The sequence below is a fragment of the Pan paniscus genome, chromosome 2, assembly GCF_029289425.2.
Source record: "Pan paniscus chromosome 2, NHGRI_mPanPan1-v2.0_pri, whole genome shotgun sequence".
NCBI classification, from domain to species: domain Eukaryota; kingdom Metazoa; phylum Chordata; class Mammalia; order Primates; family Hominidae; genus Pan; species Pan paniscus.
This window is the reverse complement of record NC_085926.1, coordinates 71604082-71617048: the sequence shown is the minus strand read 5'-3', so window position 1 is coordinate 71617048 and position 12967 is coordinate 71604082.

The window sequence follows — 12967 nt, the reverse complement described above, 5'->3', positions numbered from 1 at the left end:
TTTTAGAAAATTGATTTCTTTCAACTGACATTCAAACCACATGGAGCAGAGAGTCTGGAATTGTATCAGTTTTCAAGATCTTTATGCCTGGCCCAGTTAACACCTCTGTGTGTGGGTATGTGGTGGGGGGGTACCCTGTAATACCAGGGTTTTCTTTTAGCTGGGAAAGTCTGAATTTCCTGAGAATTAAAGGTAATCAGGAAAATGCGAAAGTTTGTTTTGATTCCAAGCAAGTTCAATAGAGTGGCAAAATGAATGAAGATTTTTTCCAAGTAGAGAATACATGCTAATTAAAGTTATTAATTTCCTGTATGTTTAGGGATAATATGTATATTTAAATGGATATCAGTGAAAAGTAAATCAGTATAAATAGCTTATTTTAGAATTAGCATTATAACTCAGGTATGGATGTCACCAAATATTAAGTTCATTTCTAAATTTTCCTTTTAAGCATTTTAGGTAGCGTGTAGACCAAATGAGTCCGTTAACAGGAGAGCCTGTGGAGAGCAGCTTGGAACTAAGCATCTGACTGTTGGCCATGCTTTCCAGGACACTGAAGAGAGTTATTTAAGAAATTTAAGGCTGGGTGCAGTTGCTCATACCTGTAATCCCAGCACTTTGGGAGGCTGAGGTGGGAGGATGGCTTGAGCCCGGGAGTTCAAGAACAGCTTAGGCAACATGGTGAGACCTTGTCTCTATAAAAAATATAAAAATTAGCCAAGTGTGATGGTGTGCGCCTATAGCTGAGTAGTCCCAGCTACCCACGAGGCTGAGGTGGGTGGATCACCTGAGCCCAGGAGGTCGAGGCTACAGTGAGCTGAGATTACACCACTGCACTCCAGCCTGGGTGACAGAGCAAGACTCTGTCTCAAAAAAGGAAAAGAAAAAGAAAAGAAATTTTTAAAAATGTGAAGGCAATGCTTTTTTTCTGATTCCTTTAAGTGGTATTTTGGCTACGAAAATGTAACCATCCCTGAAAAATGCTCATGGCCTCAGCCATTCTCAAAACATTCCCTCCATCTTGGTATTGAGATAAATGAGTAACAAGGAAGGCAGCATTTCTTAATCGGAATCACAGTGGACCCAGCAGCATCTAAGGGGCAGCTGGGGCTTGGGCTCTAGTTGGCTGGGTGACCCTGGACAAGCTGGTAACCTTTCTCAACCAATAATAACCAGGTGATTGGCCGGGCACGGTGGCTCACGCCTGTAATCCCAGTACTTTGGGAGGCCGAGGTGGGTGGATCATGAGGTCAGAAGATGGAGACCATCCTGGCTAACACAGTGAAACCCCGTCTCTACTAAAAATACAAGAAAAAAATTAGCCGGTCGTGGTGGCGGGCACCTGTAGTCCCAGCTACTCAGGAGGCTGAGGCAGGAGAATGGCGTGAACTCGGGAGGCGGAGCTTGCAGTGAGCGGAGATCGCGCCACTGCACTCCAGCCTGGGCAACTGAGGAAGACTGTGTCTCAAAAATAATAATAATAATAATAGTAATAATAATAATAATAATAACCAGGTGATTATTCCACAGTAAAATGTAAAAGATTTTTGGTTGTTGTGAGGTTGAAATGAAGCAACATAGGTTAAAATATTTAGGCCGGGTACGGTGGCTCACACCTGTAATCCCAGCACTTTGGGAGGCCAAGGAGTTTGAGACCAGCCTGGGCAATATGGTGAAACCCGGTCTCTACTAAAAATACAAAAATTAGTCGGGCTTGCTGGCGCGTGCCTGTTATCCCAGGTGCTTGGGGGGCTGAGCTGGGAGGATCCCTTGAGCCTGGAAGGTTGAGGCTGCGGCTGCAGTGAGCTATGATCATTCTACTGCACTCCATCCTAGGCAGCAGATCTAGACCCTGTCTCAAAAAAAAAAAAAAAAGTATTTAGTATGGTAGCTAGCACAAAGGAATTATTTAAGAAATGTTGCCTCCCCACTCCCACTGCTTCAGAAAAAAAAAAAAAATATATATATATATGTAAAAGTTAAAAAAATAAAATACAGAGCTTAAGGAAACTTTATCATACAATACGTAGTCATATACTTTGCACGATAAAAGGTCTGTTTTTATTTTCATCCTTTCAATAAATGTTGATTGTCTATCATATGCAAGGCAGTAAGAACAATTTTCTTCTTCTCCAAAGCTGGTCACACTTAGCTATGCAAAGCAGTCATGTCAAACTTTAAAGGTTTTTTCAGCAGGAAAAAAAAAATGTCTAGGGTCGATGCTACTAAGACCAACAGGATATAAAATTGAACCACGTGGTCTGATTCTAGAGCTCTCCGAAAGATTGTTCTAAAACTCTGCCCTTCTTTTTGAAGGGGCTTTTAACATTCTTTAGACTTCACTCTACCATTCCCTACTTGCAATACCATGTTCAGGATTATTCTAAATGATTCCGAGACTTTCCACAACTATGTCTATTTCAAGTCTGTTCTCGGAAGATGGAACTCCACAGAAGGCGGTTCACATGATTTTTAGTCCGAATCTATAAATAATTGGTGGATCCATTTTAGCCCCCAAAACTCCCATCTGGTTCTCTGTTCACACAAGACACTAGGCCCAAAGCTTGGAAGGATAGTAATCCTGCGAGGCATGAAGATCGTAGGATAATTGTGATTATAGTAGATGCTCCTTGCTTCTGGTTTTTTGTGGACTGTAACTTGGGCTTTCCCAAGGTGATGTGCACCAGATCCGCAGGCTGGATGGAGAGGGTGGGGCAATCGCCTCTAAGTGGACATTTATTTTATCTTCCCTGTTCAATTACCCTGTGTGTTTCCAGGCATTAAAACGCTTGTGGTTCAGGACCAAGAAGGTCTGACCTCCTTCCTGCTCCTATTGCAGACTTTTTATAATTCCTGCCTGTGAGAGAAACAGAAGAACACAGCTTGTTTGGGGGATCCCAGATGGAGTTTGGAGGATGGATATTAGAAAAAAATCATCTCTTTTGAGTGGTAGACTGAGAAATTTAAATTGGAACAGCGATGAAAAACCATACACGTCGGGAGATGGAGTGGGGGTGAGGCAACCCATGAAGTCAGTTTTGCATCTGTAAAAAGTCATTTTGGAGAGTCGATCTGTGCTTTAAGAATTCCTAATGGGTACAGTCAGTTCAGACCCAGCTGAATGTGTTGGAGTCTCTGATAATGTTCTTCTAATGAAAGGGGGGTGGGGAGGGAAACAATAACAGACACACAAAAACACACACTCAACCAAAGATGGGGGAAATGTGAGCACCAGACATGCTCCTGCTGATTTGGGGATGACAGTTGAAGAGACAAGAACATTTTAAGTGCAGGGAAGGAAGCAAGAACAGCCCCCCAAAACAGGAGAGAAGGGTCAGCAAAGGTAAGTTTATAAGCAAAACAAAGGGGCGGGGGGCTGGGGGGAGTACAGGAGAGAATAAAAGAAGCAAAACCAAGTAAACAAAACCCACCGTGACTTATTAGGAATGTTTAATTTGAAATTGTGATCCCTACAATTATTGAAAAGGGAGCAGTTAGAAAGGAAGGCATGTTGATTGTGACAGGGCAGGAAGAACCTGAGAAATCTTTGACATTCGAATGCCTTTTTTTAAACTGCCTTTGTTCCAAAGTTCCTATTTTGCATCTGGTTAAATGCATATTAATTTCTCTTCCTTCCTAATGAATCACTGTGTGTTCTGTGTCTTCTTTATGAAGAGGAAAGTGGTGTCTTCCCTGCTTGCTCCCTCAGCTCAAACTTTTCATCTCGATCCTATAGGAGTGATGAGACATTAAATGGGGTAATCTGGAAACGGGGATGGAATGTGAACTGAAGACTTTTGAGTGTAGGAGTTAGAAGTCAATCACTTTGCTAGATATTAGACTGTTTCATCGTTGAAGAGGAGGCTAGAGCATTTACTTTAGTTAAAAAAAAAAAAAAAAACCCTCCCTGACACCCCAGGTCTTCCCAGATCCCTATCTCATAAACTCATTTTATTTACCCAGAACCCCCCAAACAAACCTGGACTTGAAATCATCTTTTTCCTTGCGCGTTCCTGAGAGTGACTGGCAGTGCAGCCACAGAACTGGCAAGTTCTGTTGGAGGAATTATATTCAGGCCCATTCACGATGCACGTTAACTTTGTGGGTGGAAAGAAACCTGGAGGAGAGAGAGGAAACAAGCCTTAAAGCCCCAAAAATTGGCAGGCAGACTTCCGGAATGAGGCTTCTCCAAGGAATCTTCTCCTAGAATTAAACCTAGGACTGAAATACATTTGCAAATGATTGGGCTTAAAAGTGGGGTTGGGTTTCCTTGTGTCATGCCGGTATGGGCCCAGAGAGTTTTGTGGGTTTTTTTGGAAATGAAGAGGGAGAAATGATGCACAATGAGAATGCAGAGCCGAAAATTCTGGACCACACATCATTTACTTAGAACAGACTTTCCCTCTGATATTCTTCCCAAATATGTCATGGCATTCACAAAGAACACTGCTTCTGAAATGTCGGATTATGCAGTAATAGTCACTGAACGAGAACATGAATGTCTTTAAAAAAATTAATCAGTTGTCTTTAAGGTGTGTGGGGCTGCTCAAAATCCTCTCTGTAGTATCTCATCTTTAGCAGGCCCCACGTGGAAACAGCTTTCTTGTTTACAGACCACCATACTGACACATTATCTGCTGTGATTAATTAAAGACGATTTTTAAACCCATATATTTCTTTAAAAGGCAGAAGAGACAGCCCAGCTTTTTCAAAATGGTGGTCATAAACTACCATAAGATGGCACTGTAACATAAATTATGGAAAGAGTCAGCTATCCAGTATAAGGACTGAACAGATTCAGTACGTTGCCAGTGGGTTGCCAGGCTTGCAGGCTGAGCACACAGGAATGATTCTCAGAGAGATACATTCACTAGGAAACGTGTTACGAGCATGTTACATTCGCATTGAACTTTCATCGGTGAGAGGTGATCCAGGAGTTCAATGTGGACAGGCCCTTTTGCATTTTCAGAGAAAACAAACTGAAATCTAACCTGAAAGAAAAGATTTAAAAACATATTAAGAGAAAGAGAGATCAGACCAAAACCGCAAGTGCAAAACATGGAAAGGTGTTTTCCACTCTTGATTCTGTTTCAGGTGTAAAATAACTACAGACAAAATGAAAACCTTGTAGAACCATTCTCCTCTCCTTCCCTGCTTTCCCATTATTACAGGAGGGGGTTGTAGATATTCTCAGTAAAGTGGCCAACCCCACAGGGCCTGGCTGTGGAGTCTGAATTTCAGTGCCAGCACATTTATCCCCTTGTTTGTCATAAAGTGAGCATTGCCTTTTACAGATGGGCATTGGGGAATGAAGCGTATTCTAGGATATTGAGGCAGCAGGGCATTTTTTTTTTCTACACTGTCTTTGAGAAAGGCTCAGTTGGCGCTGCCTCTGCCAGTGTGGCCTTGGTTTAGTAGCAATTCCTTAGAGATTAAAGAGGAAAGAAGGGAGGAAAACTTCATCCAAATTCCTTTCTAGTGGCTCCATAGCTTCAGGTGCAGTTGAAAACAGCTAACTCGCCAGCATATTCTCTGGCTTTATAGAAAAGCTTTTTAAAATATCACAGTTTCTTGGAGATCTTAGGCTATTGTCATACCAAGTGGGTCCTCTCTTGGGCTTGGCATAGAACCAGGTACGTGCTTTTCTCTGCTTAGCAAGCAGGTATCCAGGCCCTGTTCAGTAGCATACACTCAGCGGAGAGGTACAGGATGCTGCTGGCACATCCATGAGATGGTTTTCTGAAATGCTTAGCATCCCTGCGAACAGAATCACTACCCTTGACTAAGAGGAGGACGCTGGGGAGCCTGCCTTTCTGCGGTAACATCAGCCTCCTTTTCGGGATGATGTTTCTCCCCACCACCCTAATGAAGAAAATAGAACATCAGGCAACTGAGAATACTGGTCAAAGTCCAATCAGAAATGGGCCTGGAGGTGTGGTAGTCTGGAATGCCCATGCAAGGGTAATGTGGTCTTGGAAGCCTGCAGAGCCTGACTTCTAGCTGACACAAAAAAAGGCAGGTTATCTCTGGAGTGGGTTAAGCCTCAATTTGCGGGCTTGGCTAGTGTTTTGGGCAAGCCACAAGCCAGAGTCTCTAATGGCCAGTCTTACTGTAGCAAGTAGACTTGAGGATGGTTGCAGCTTCTCACCTCCCCTTGTGAGATCACTGTGGTGTAGAGATGTCTGTTTCTTGGTATGTAAGGAACATTAAGAGGAGGTTTGTCTGGGGACGGGGAAAAGAGAAGTGACTTGCTTCCTAATAAACTTGTGTTCTCTGCTTTCTGTTGGCAAAAAAAAAAAAATAAAAATAAAAATAGTGAAATCACATGCCTGCTTTGTTCCTCCAGCTACTGGTTTGAGAATACTGAATTACTCCCCCCACCAAATATTGCTTATTGTCTTCATAGATGTTCTTTAGAAAATACTGTTTTAGACTTCTCCTTGTTTCCCAACAGGGTACTTTTTCCCCCCTCTCAAATGGCGAAAGTGATATCTTCGTTTATAAGTATGTGAAAGTTGCTGTTTAAGAGTCCCAGACTTTTACCTTTGGGGCCAGAATTTAGAATTTTATAAAGGTACTATGGTGCATAGACTGTATATTATGTACCCCATAGCCTATGCGTTAATATTTCTGCAGCAAAATGTGTGAACATTCACACTAAGTGGGCTAACTAGACTCTATAAAGAGCCCCACATCAGCTCAGGTCTTGCCAACGTTGAGTTAGTTTTTAAAAATAAAACTTTGTGCCTTAGAACCTGTGAATTTCAAAATTGTGAATAAGGGACTGTGAATCTGTATTTATATTGTATACATAGGTTTATATTTTAGAAGAAATGCAATACAGAAGTTACATTCAAAATCTATGGATTACTGAAAATAGCCTTTGAGATTTGGCTCTAAACTTGAGTCTAATCGTAACCCCTTCCATGGCTCATTAGCATTTGACTTTTTTCTTCACACTGCCTAGAACTTCCAGCCCACGGGTTGCAAAGTCATGTGTTAAAAGGGGCCGAGGAGATAATGTGAATGGAGTGGGCTGGGGTAGACAATAGGGACTGGTGAGGACCAGGGCACAGGAGAGCACCTGCACCATCCAAGGCAGGTGCCACCACCAGCAGCTCCTGACGAGGGCTGCCAAGCAGGAAAGTACCCAGGTCATTTCATTTATCAAGATAAGTCAGAAAAAAAAATGTCTTTTACAGGAAGTATTCTCAATTTTTAAATGTTAGCAACTAGGCCAGGTGCCATGGCTCACTCCTGTAATCCCAGCACGTTGGGAGGCTGAGGCAGGCAGATTGCCTGAGCTCAGGAGATCAAGACCAGCCTGGGCAACATGGTGAAACCCCGTCTCTACCAAAAATACAGAAAACTTAGCTGGGCATGGTGGTGCCTGCCTGTGGTTCCAGCCACTCTGGAGAGGATTGCTTGAGAGGCAGAGATTGCAGTGAGCTGAGATCATGCCACTGTACTCCAGCCTGGGCAACAGAGTGAGACCCCATCTCAAATAAATAAATACAAATAAATGTTAGCAATTAATTCAATGTTTTAAAAATTCCACGTGAAACATATAATTTGTGACCTTTTCACTAGTCACTCAAAACTGTGTGTGTGTGTGTGTGTATAAAAGAAAAACATAATGAAAATAGCCCATATGTAGTATATATACCTTATCTTCCTCACCAGCCTCTAAGCGGTTTCTCCCTGGTTCTGTCATTTCCACTGTGGCTTTGATGTCCCTGCCCCCGCACCATCCTGACACCTATGGCCAGGTGTTTGAACTGTGCACTGGGTATAGTGAAAGCACGCTGCCCCAGCTAGACTTTGTGCTAGTCTTGTTATTCTGCTTCTTAGCTGTTGAAGTCTCCAGTCCCAGGAAGCCTTCATGCTGTCCCCCTGTCTTCTCCTTTCTTTCACCTGCCCATCTTTCTGAAGAGCCACAACTGATCATGCCTCCGGATATTGATCTCTCTCCTTATTCACTTTTAATTTGACTCAACAGAATAAACCGATCCCCTAACTAACAAATGCTATGTGCCCTTTCCTAGTTCTTCTTCATGAACTAACCTACATCATTTGGAGCTTTTGAAACGCTCTCCTTCCTGGTGTCCATGCCCCCACATGTGCTGGGGTCCCTCCATGTTTCCCCTCCCCACTCTCATTTGCCTCCTGCTGGATTCTGGCCTCAGCTTTCTTTTTCTCTACACTCAACTTCTTAATTCTCTCCCAGGGCCTAATTAGCACCCTTCAGGGGTGTCTTTTCTCCTGGGACACAAGACCTGAGCCTCCAGGCAGATATTCCACAGGCCCCTCAAACTAAAGCTCTTCAAAATACAACCCCCTACACCCCTCTCTAATCAATGCCAGCTCCTTTTCCTGGTCTCCTTTTTCAGATCAGTGAATCGAAACCAGTTGTTGGTGACTCAGCACATGAGGGTCCATCTCCTTTATGGTTCCTTTTCACCCCTGCTGACAGCACCTCCCCCACTCTTACCACTACTGTTCCCTCCAGTCTATCCAACAAGAACGTATAGTTTCTGTTTTTTTAATTTTAATTTTAATTTTTTTGAGACAGAGTCTCGCTCTGTGGCCCAGGCTGGAGTGCAGTGGCGCGATCTCGGCTCACTGCAAGCTCCGCCTCCCGCGTTCACGCCATTCTTCTGCCTCCGCCTCCCCGGTAGCTGAGACTACAGGCACCCGCCACCACACCCGGCTAATTTTTTGTATTTTTAGTAGAGACGGGGTTTCACCGTGTTGGCCAGGATGATCTCGATCTCCTGACCTCGTGATCCGCCCGCCTCGGCCTCCCAAAGTGCTGGGATTACAGGCGTGAGCCACCATGCCCAGCCACAAGAACATATAGTTTCTAAAACCTAGCAACAACCATGCTGGTGACCAGATTGTCTCATGACTTCTCACTGCCTTCCATATTCTCCTTAGCTTTAAGGCTATCAAGAACCTTAACCTACCATATTTGCAATCTTAGCCACCATGATTCTTATTTGTGTACACTATAGGTTTACTAAACCTGGACTGTGTGTTGAGACCACTTAATATCTTCTGGCAGGAAATAGGTTATTCCTTCTTATCTGAATTGAAGGCTTGCTTGAATACTCAGAGGCTAAGAGGCAGTTGCTGTAGTTTGACCAATTTATGGATCGTGTCATGCCATGTAGATTTTTTAAATCTCCACTTGGACTCCCTAGAATATGTTGTGTCTTATAATGGCATTCACAATGATAAAATGGAAGAAGAGGAGTTGATGGCCTTTAAAAAGATATAAAGCCTTTTTATTGCATTAATTATTTCCTGAGCAAATGCTGAAAAGCTGTGCATTTGGCTAAATAAGCTTGTGTGGTGAGAGTCACCAATTGATAATGGATTATGACATACACCATGCCAAGGTAGCAGGAAAGTCAAGGTTAAATTTTCAGCTAATAGTGGTCATCAGCATTGTCTAATAGGGCTATGATAACTTAAAAATAGTTTAAAGAATGGGACACATCACTGAACTATGGTTTTACATCAAATATATGGTTCATTCAAAAACCCTAGGGCAACTGAAATTATTCTGTGTGTTGGAAAAGATTTCTGGCTTTCAGTTCTGCAGTGGAGTTTGTTAGAAAATGCTGTTGGTGCATCACTAAGGACATGTTAGTTTCCTTCATTGACCAGTTTGTGTTTTGCCAACATTCAGAAGCAGGAATTTTTGCATTTATTTTGGTCCATAAGTCTTTTCATGATACAATAGCAATTAAAATAATTTTTTCCTATCATCATTGAAGATAGGTGGAGGCCCTCATACCCTAAGGAAATTCACTTCTGGAGGTGGGTGGTGAGTCAGCATAGTACCAGGTTAAGAAAGTATTTTGTGCAATCCATCCTGAATATATTTTTCCACTGTAAACAAAAACAAACAAAAAAAAGAATATGGGGAAATACTGGTTCCTTCCTCCTCTGACTTAATGGGAAATGAACAAACTCGATGACAGTTAGGGGACGAGGGAAATTAAATGTTTCCCTCACAATTTGATTTGGATTAGCAGCCTTTTAAGCTGATAGGTTATCTTTTTTTAAAGTAGGCAAATATATCCTAGCTTTCAAAGTTCAAATTACAACTCAAGTAATTGAAGATTCTCATATGCCTTCCAGAAACCGTTTGGTTTCTTGAAGTATTATTAATGCCAAATTCAGATACTTTTGCATCCACCAACACAGCCAGTGTGAATTGAGAAGGTATGAGGACTGAGAGAAAACATTTAATGATTTTAGTGTGAACAGGTTTCACTTTTCAATGAAACACTGAAGCTGGAGTATATGAAGACTTGCCCATCTTGTACCTCTCGACTTTGAATTTCACAGCCTCTACTTATGGCAAAGAGGCTGTTTCCATTCAACTTCAAGTCTGTAGCCATGGCACTAGTGGATTAATAACCTATGGTTAATTATAGAGGTGATGGGAGACAGATGCCAAGGGAATGTAATACACAGCTGAGGCTTTTGAAATCTTCCCATACCAAATACATATCCCTGTGTTTCTATACTTGTGGCTGCATGGCTGGAGAAGCTGATTCCAATGTTATCACCCAAAGATAAATTCCAATGTCTCCCACACCCCAGTTATGCATTACACACATAGACATGCCAAAGGGCTGCTGCCCACTTAGGCTCAGCAGTTCCTAAATACTTGCATGTAACTGAAATGATCAAGAACTGGCACTTGAAGATTATTCTGTGTAGAAAACATTTGTTGGCTGAAGATAAATTGCTGTCTGAGTCTCATCTTGGTAGCCATAATTTTACCTCTTTGCATGACCACATTTTTCTTTAAATGCCGCCAGGGTAATTTGAATCAAGGTTGGCAATTTTGAAACACACCTTGTATGCCTGGGTTTAGACAGAAGCTCTTCTCCTGTTTCTCAAGCTGATTGGTCCTCATCTTGACACAACACATCTGGTCACGTCACTCCCATTCTGTTTATGTAGCACAGCATGGTATCAGGTGGTACTGGATTTTGGCACAACCATCAGCCAAAGAGATCACAAATCAAACATTATTTCTGAAAACTGCAAAAGAAGTGCCAGTGTGTTTAAAATTCATTGAGACTTTTTATTTTCAAGAAAGAAAATTATTTATTTTAAAGGCTTGTAGTTTTAAAAATTCTTGTTCAATGAATGAATGTTCCTTCAAACTACAGGGCAAAAGGTTTCATTGCTCAGCTTAATAAATATTGATTGAAGCATTACTCTATGCTGGGTACTGTGTCTTGCACCATGTTCATTTTCTGGGCTGCACTGGAGTGAGAGAAGCTAAGTCAAACATTCAGTCGAATCAATGGGAATTGTATGCACGCTGTTCCATCTGCTGATGATTCGCAAATGGATGTCTCTAGCTCTTGTCTCTCCCTTCAACCCCAGAATCAGTATACCAACTGCCTTTCAACATCTTCACTTGGATGTCCAGCAGGCATCTTATACTTCCACGTGCAATAGAGATGGAGGTGAAATAGAGGTTACCAGGGTCTGCAGGGAGTGGAGGAGAGGGAGTTAGAGTTTAAGGATTGCAGAATTTCTGCTTGGGATGATGAAAGAGTTCTGGAGATGGATGATGGTGATGGTGACAACACTGTCAATGTATGTAATGCTACTGAATGGTACACTTTAAGATGGTAAAAATGGTAATTTTTATGTAATATAAATTTTACCACAATAAAAAAATACATGTCCAAAACGAAATTCTTAAGTCTCACCCCCAAACTGGTTCTTCCTGCCATCCTCCTTATCTTAAGAAATGGCACCTCCATTCACCTTTAGGCATGTGTTAAAAACTTGGAGTCTCACATTTGATTCTCTCTTTGCTCACATGGAACATCCAATCCATCCCTCAACCCAGGTAGCTCCACATTCAAAATACATTCGCAGTCAGGCACGGTAGCTCATGCTTGTAATCCCAGCACTTTGGGAGGCCAAAGCGGGTAGATCACCTGAGGTCAGGAGTTCAAGACCAGACTTGCCAACATGGTGAAACCCTGTCTCTACCAAAAATACAAAAATTATCCAGGCATGATGGTGCAAGCCTGTAATCCCAGCTACTCAGGAGGCTGAGGCAGGAGAATTGCTGGAACCCGAAAGGCAGAGGTTGCAGTGAGCTGAGATCGCGCCACTGCACTCCAGCCTGGGTGACAGAGTGAGACTCCATCTCCCAAAACAAAACAAAAAAGATTCACAATCCAGCTCCTTCTCATCACCTCCACCGCAACCTCCCAGGCCCAGTCCTCTCTTGCCTGGACCACAGAGACCTCGTAACTGGTCTCTCTGCTTTCACTCTTGCCCTTCTGTGGTTCATTCTCCGCATGGTACTAGAGTGATCCTTTTGTCATGTAAACACAGGCAATTCTTCTGCCCCACCCGCCAAAGATTTCCCATCACAGCAAAATGAAGCCCAAAGTCCTTCCAGGTTCCAGAAAGCCCCAGATGATCTGGCCCGTGGCTAGCTTGCTGAGCTCACTGTTCTCCTCACTTCCTTTGTTCCAGCCATGCTGGCCTCCTCCATGCCAAGCACACTCCCGCTCTGGCCTCTAAATTCTCCTTGCCTAGGATGCTCTTCCCCAATCCGCGTCAGTGTCTCCAAAAATGTCACCTTATCTGAGAGCTTCCTGGCCATCTGTCTAAAATCACATCACCTTCTGCACCATTTTCTCTCACTGTGCCCTTCTTTGCTTATTTATATGTTTGCTTATCATCAGTTTCTCCTCTACTAGGATATGAGTTCCATGAGAGCAGGAATTATTTTCCTGGCTTTATTCACTGCCTTATTTGCAGCAGCCTGGAGCTTAGTAGGTGTTTAGTAAATATTGCATAATGTGCAAGGCACATAATTATTTTTTTCTAAACATCATTAATTGGGCTTACTACAGAGAATTGAGTTATCTAATGAATTCCCATTTGGAATGAATTGTGTTTTTCCCTT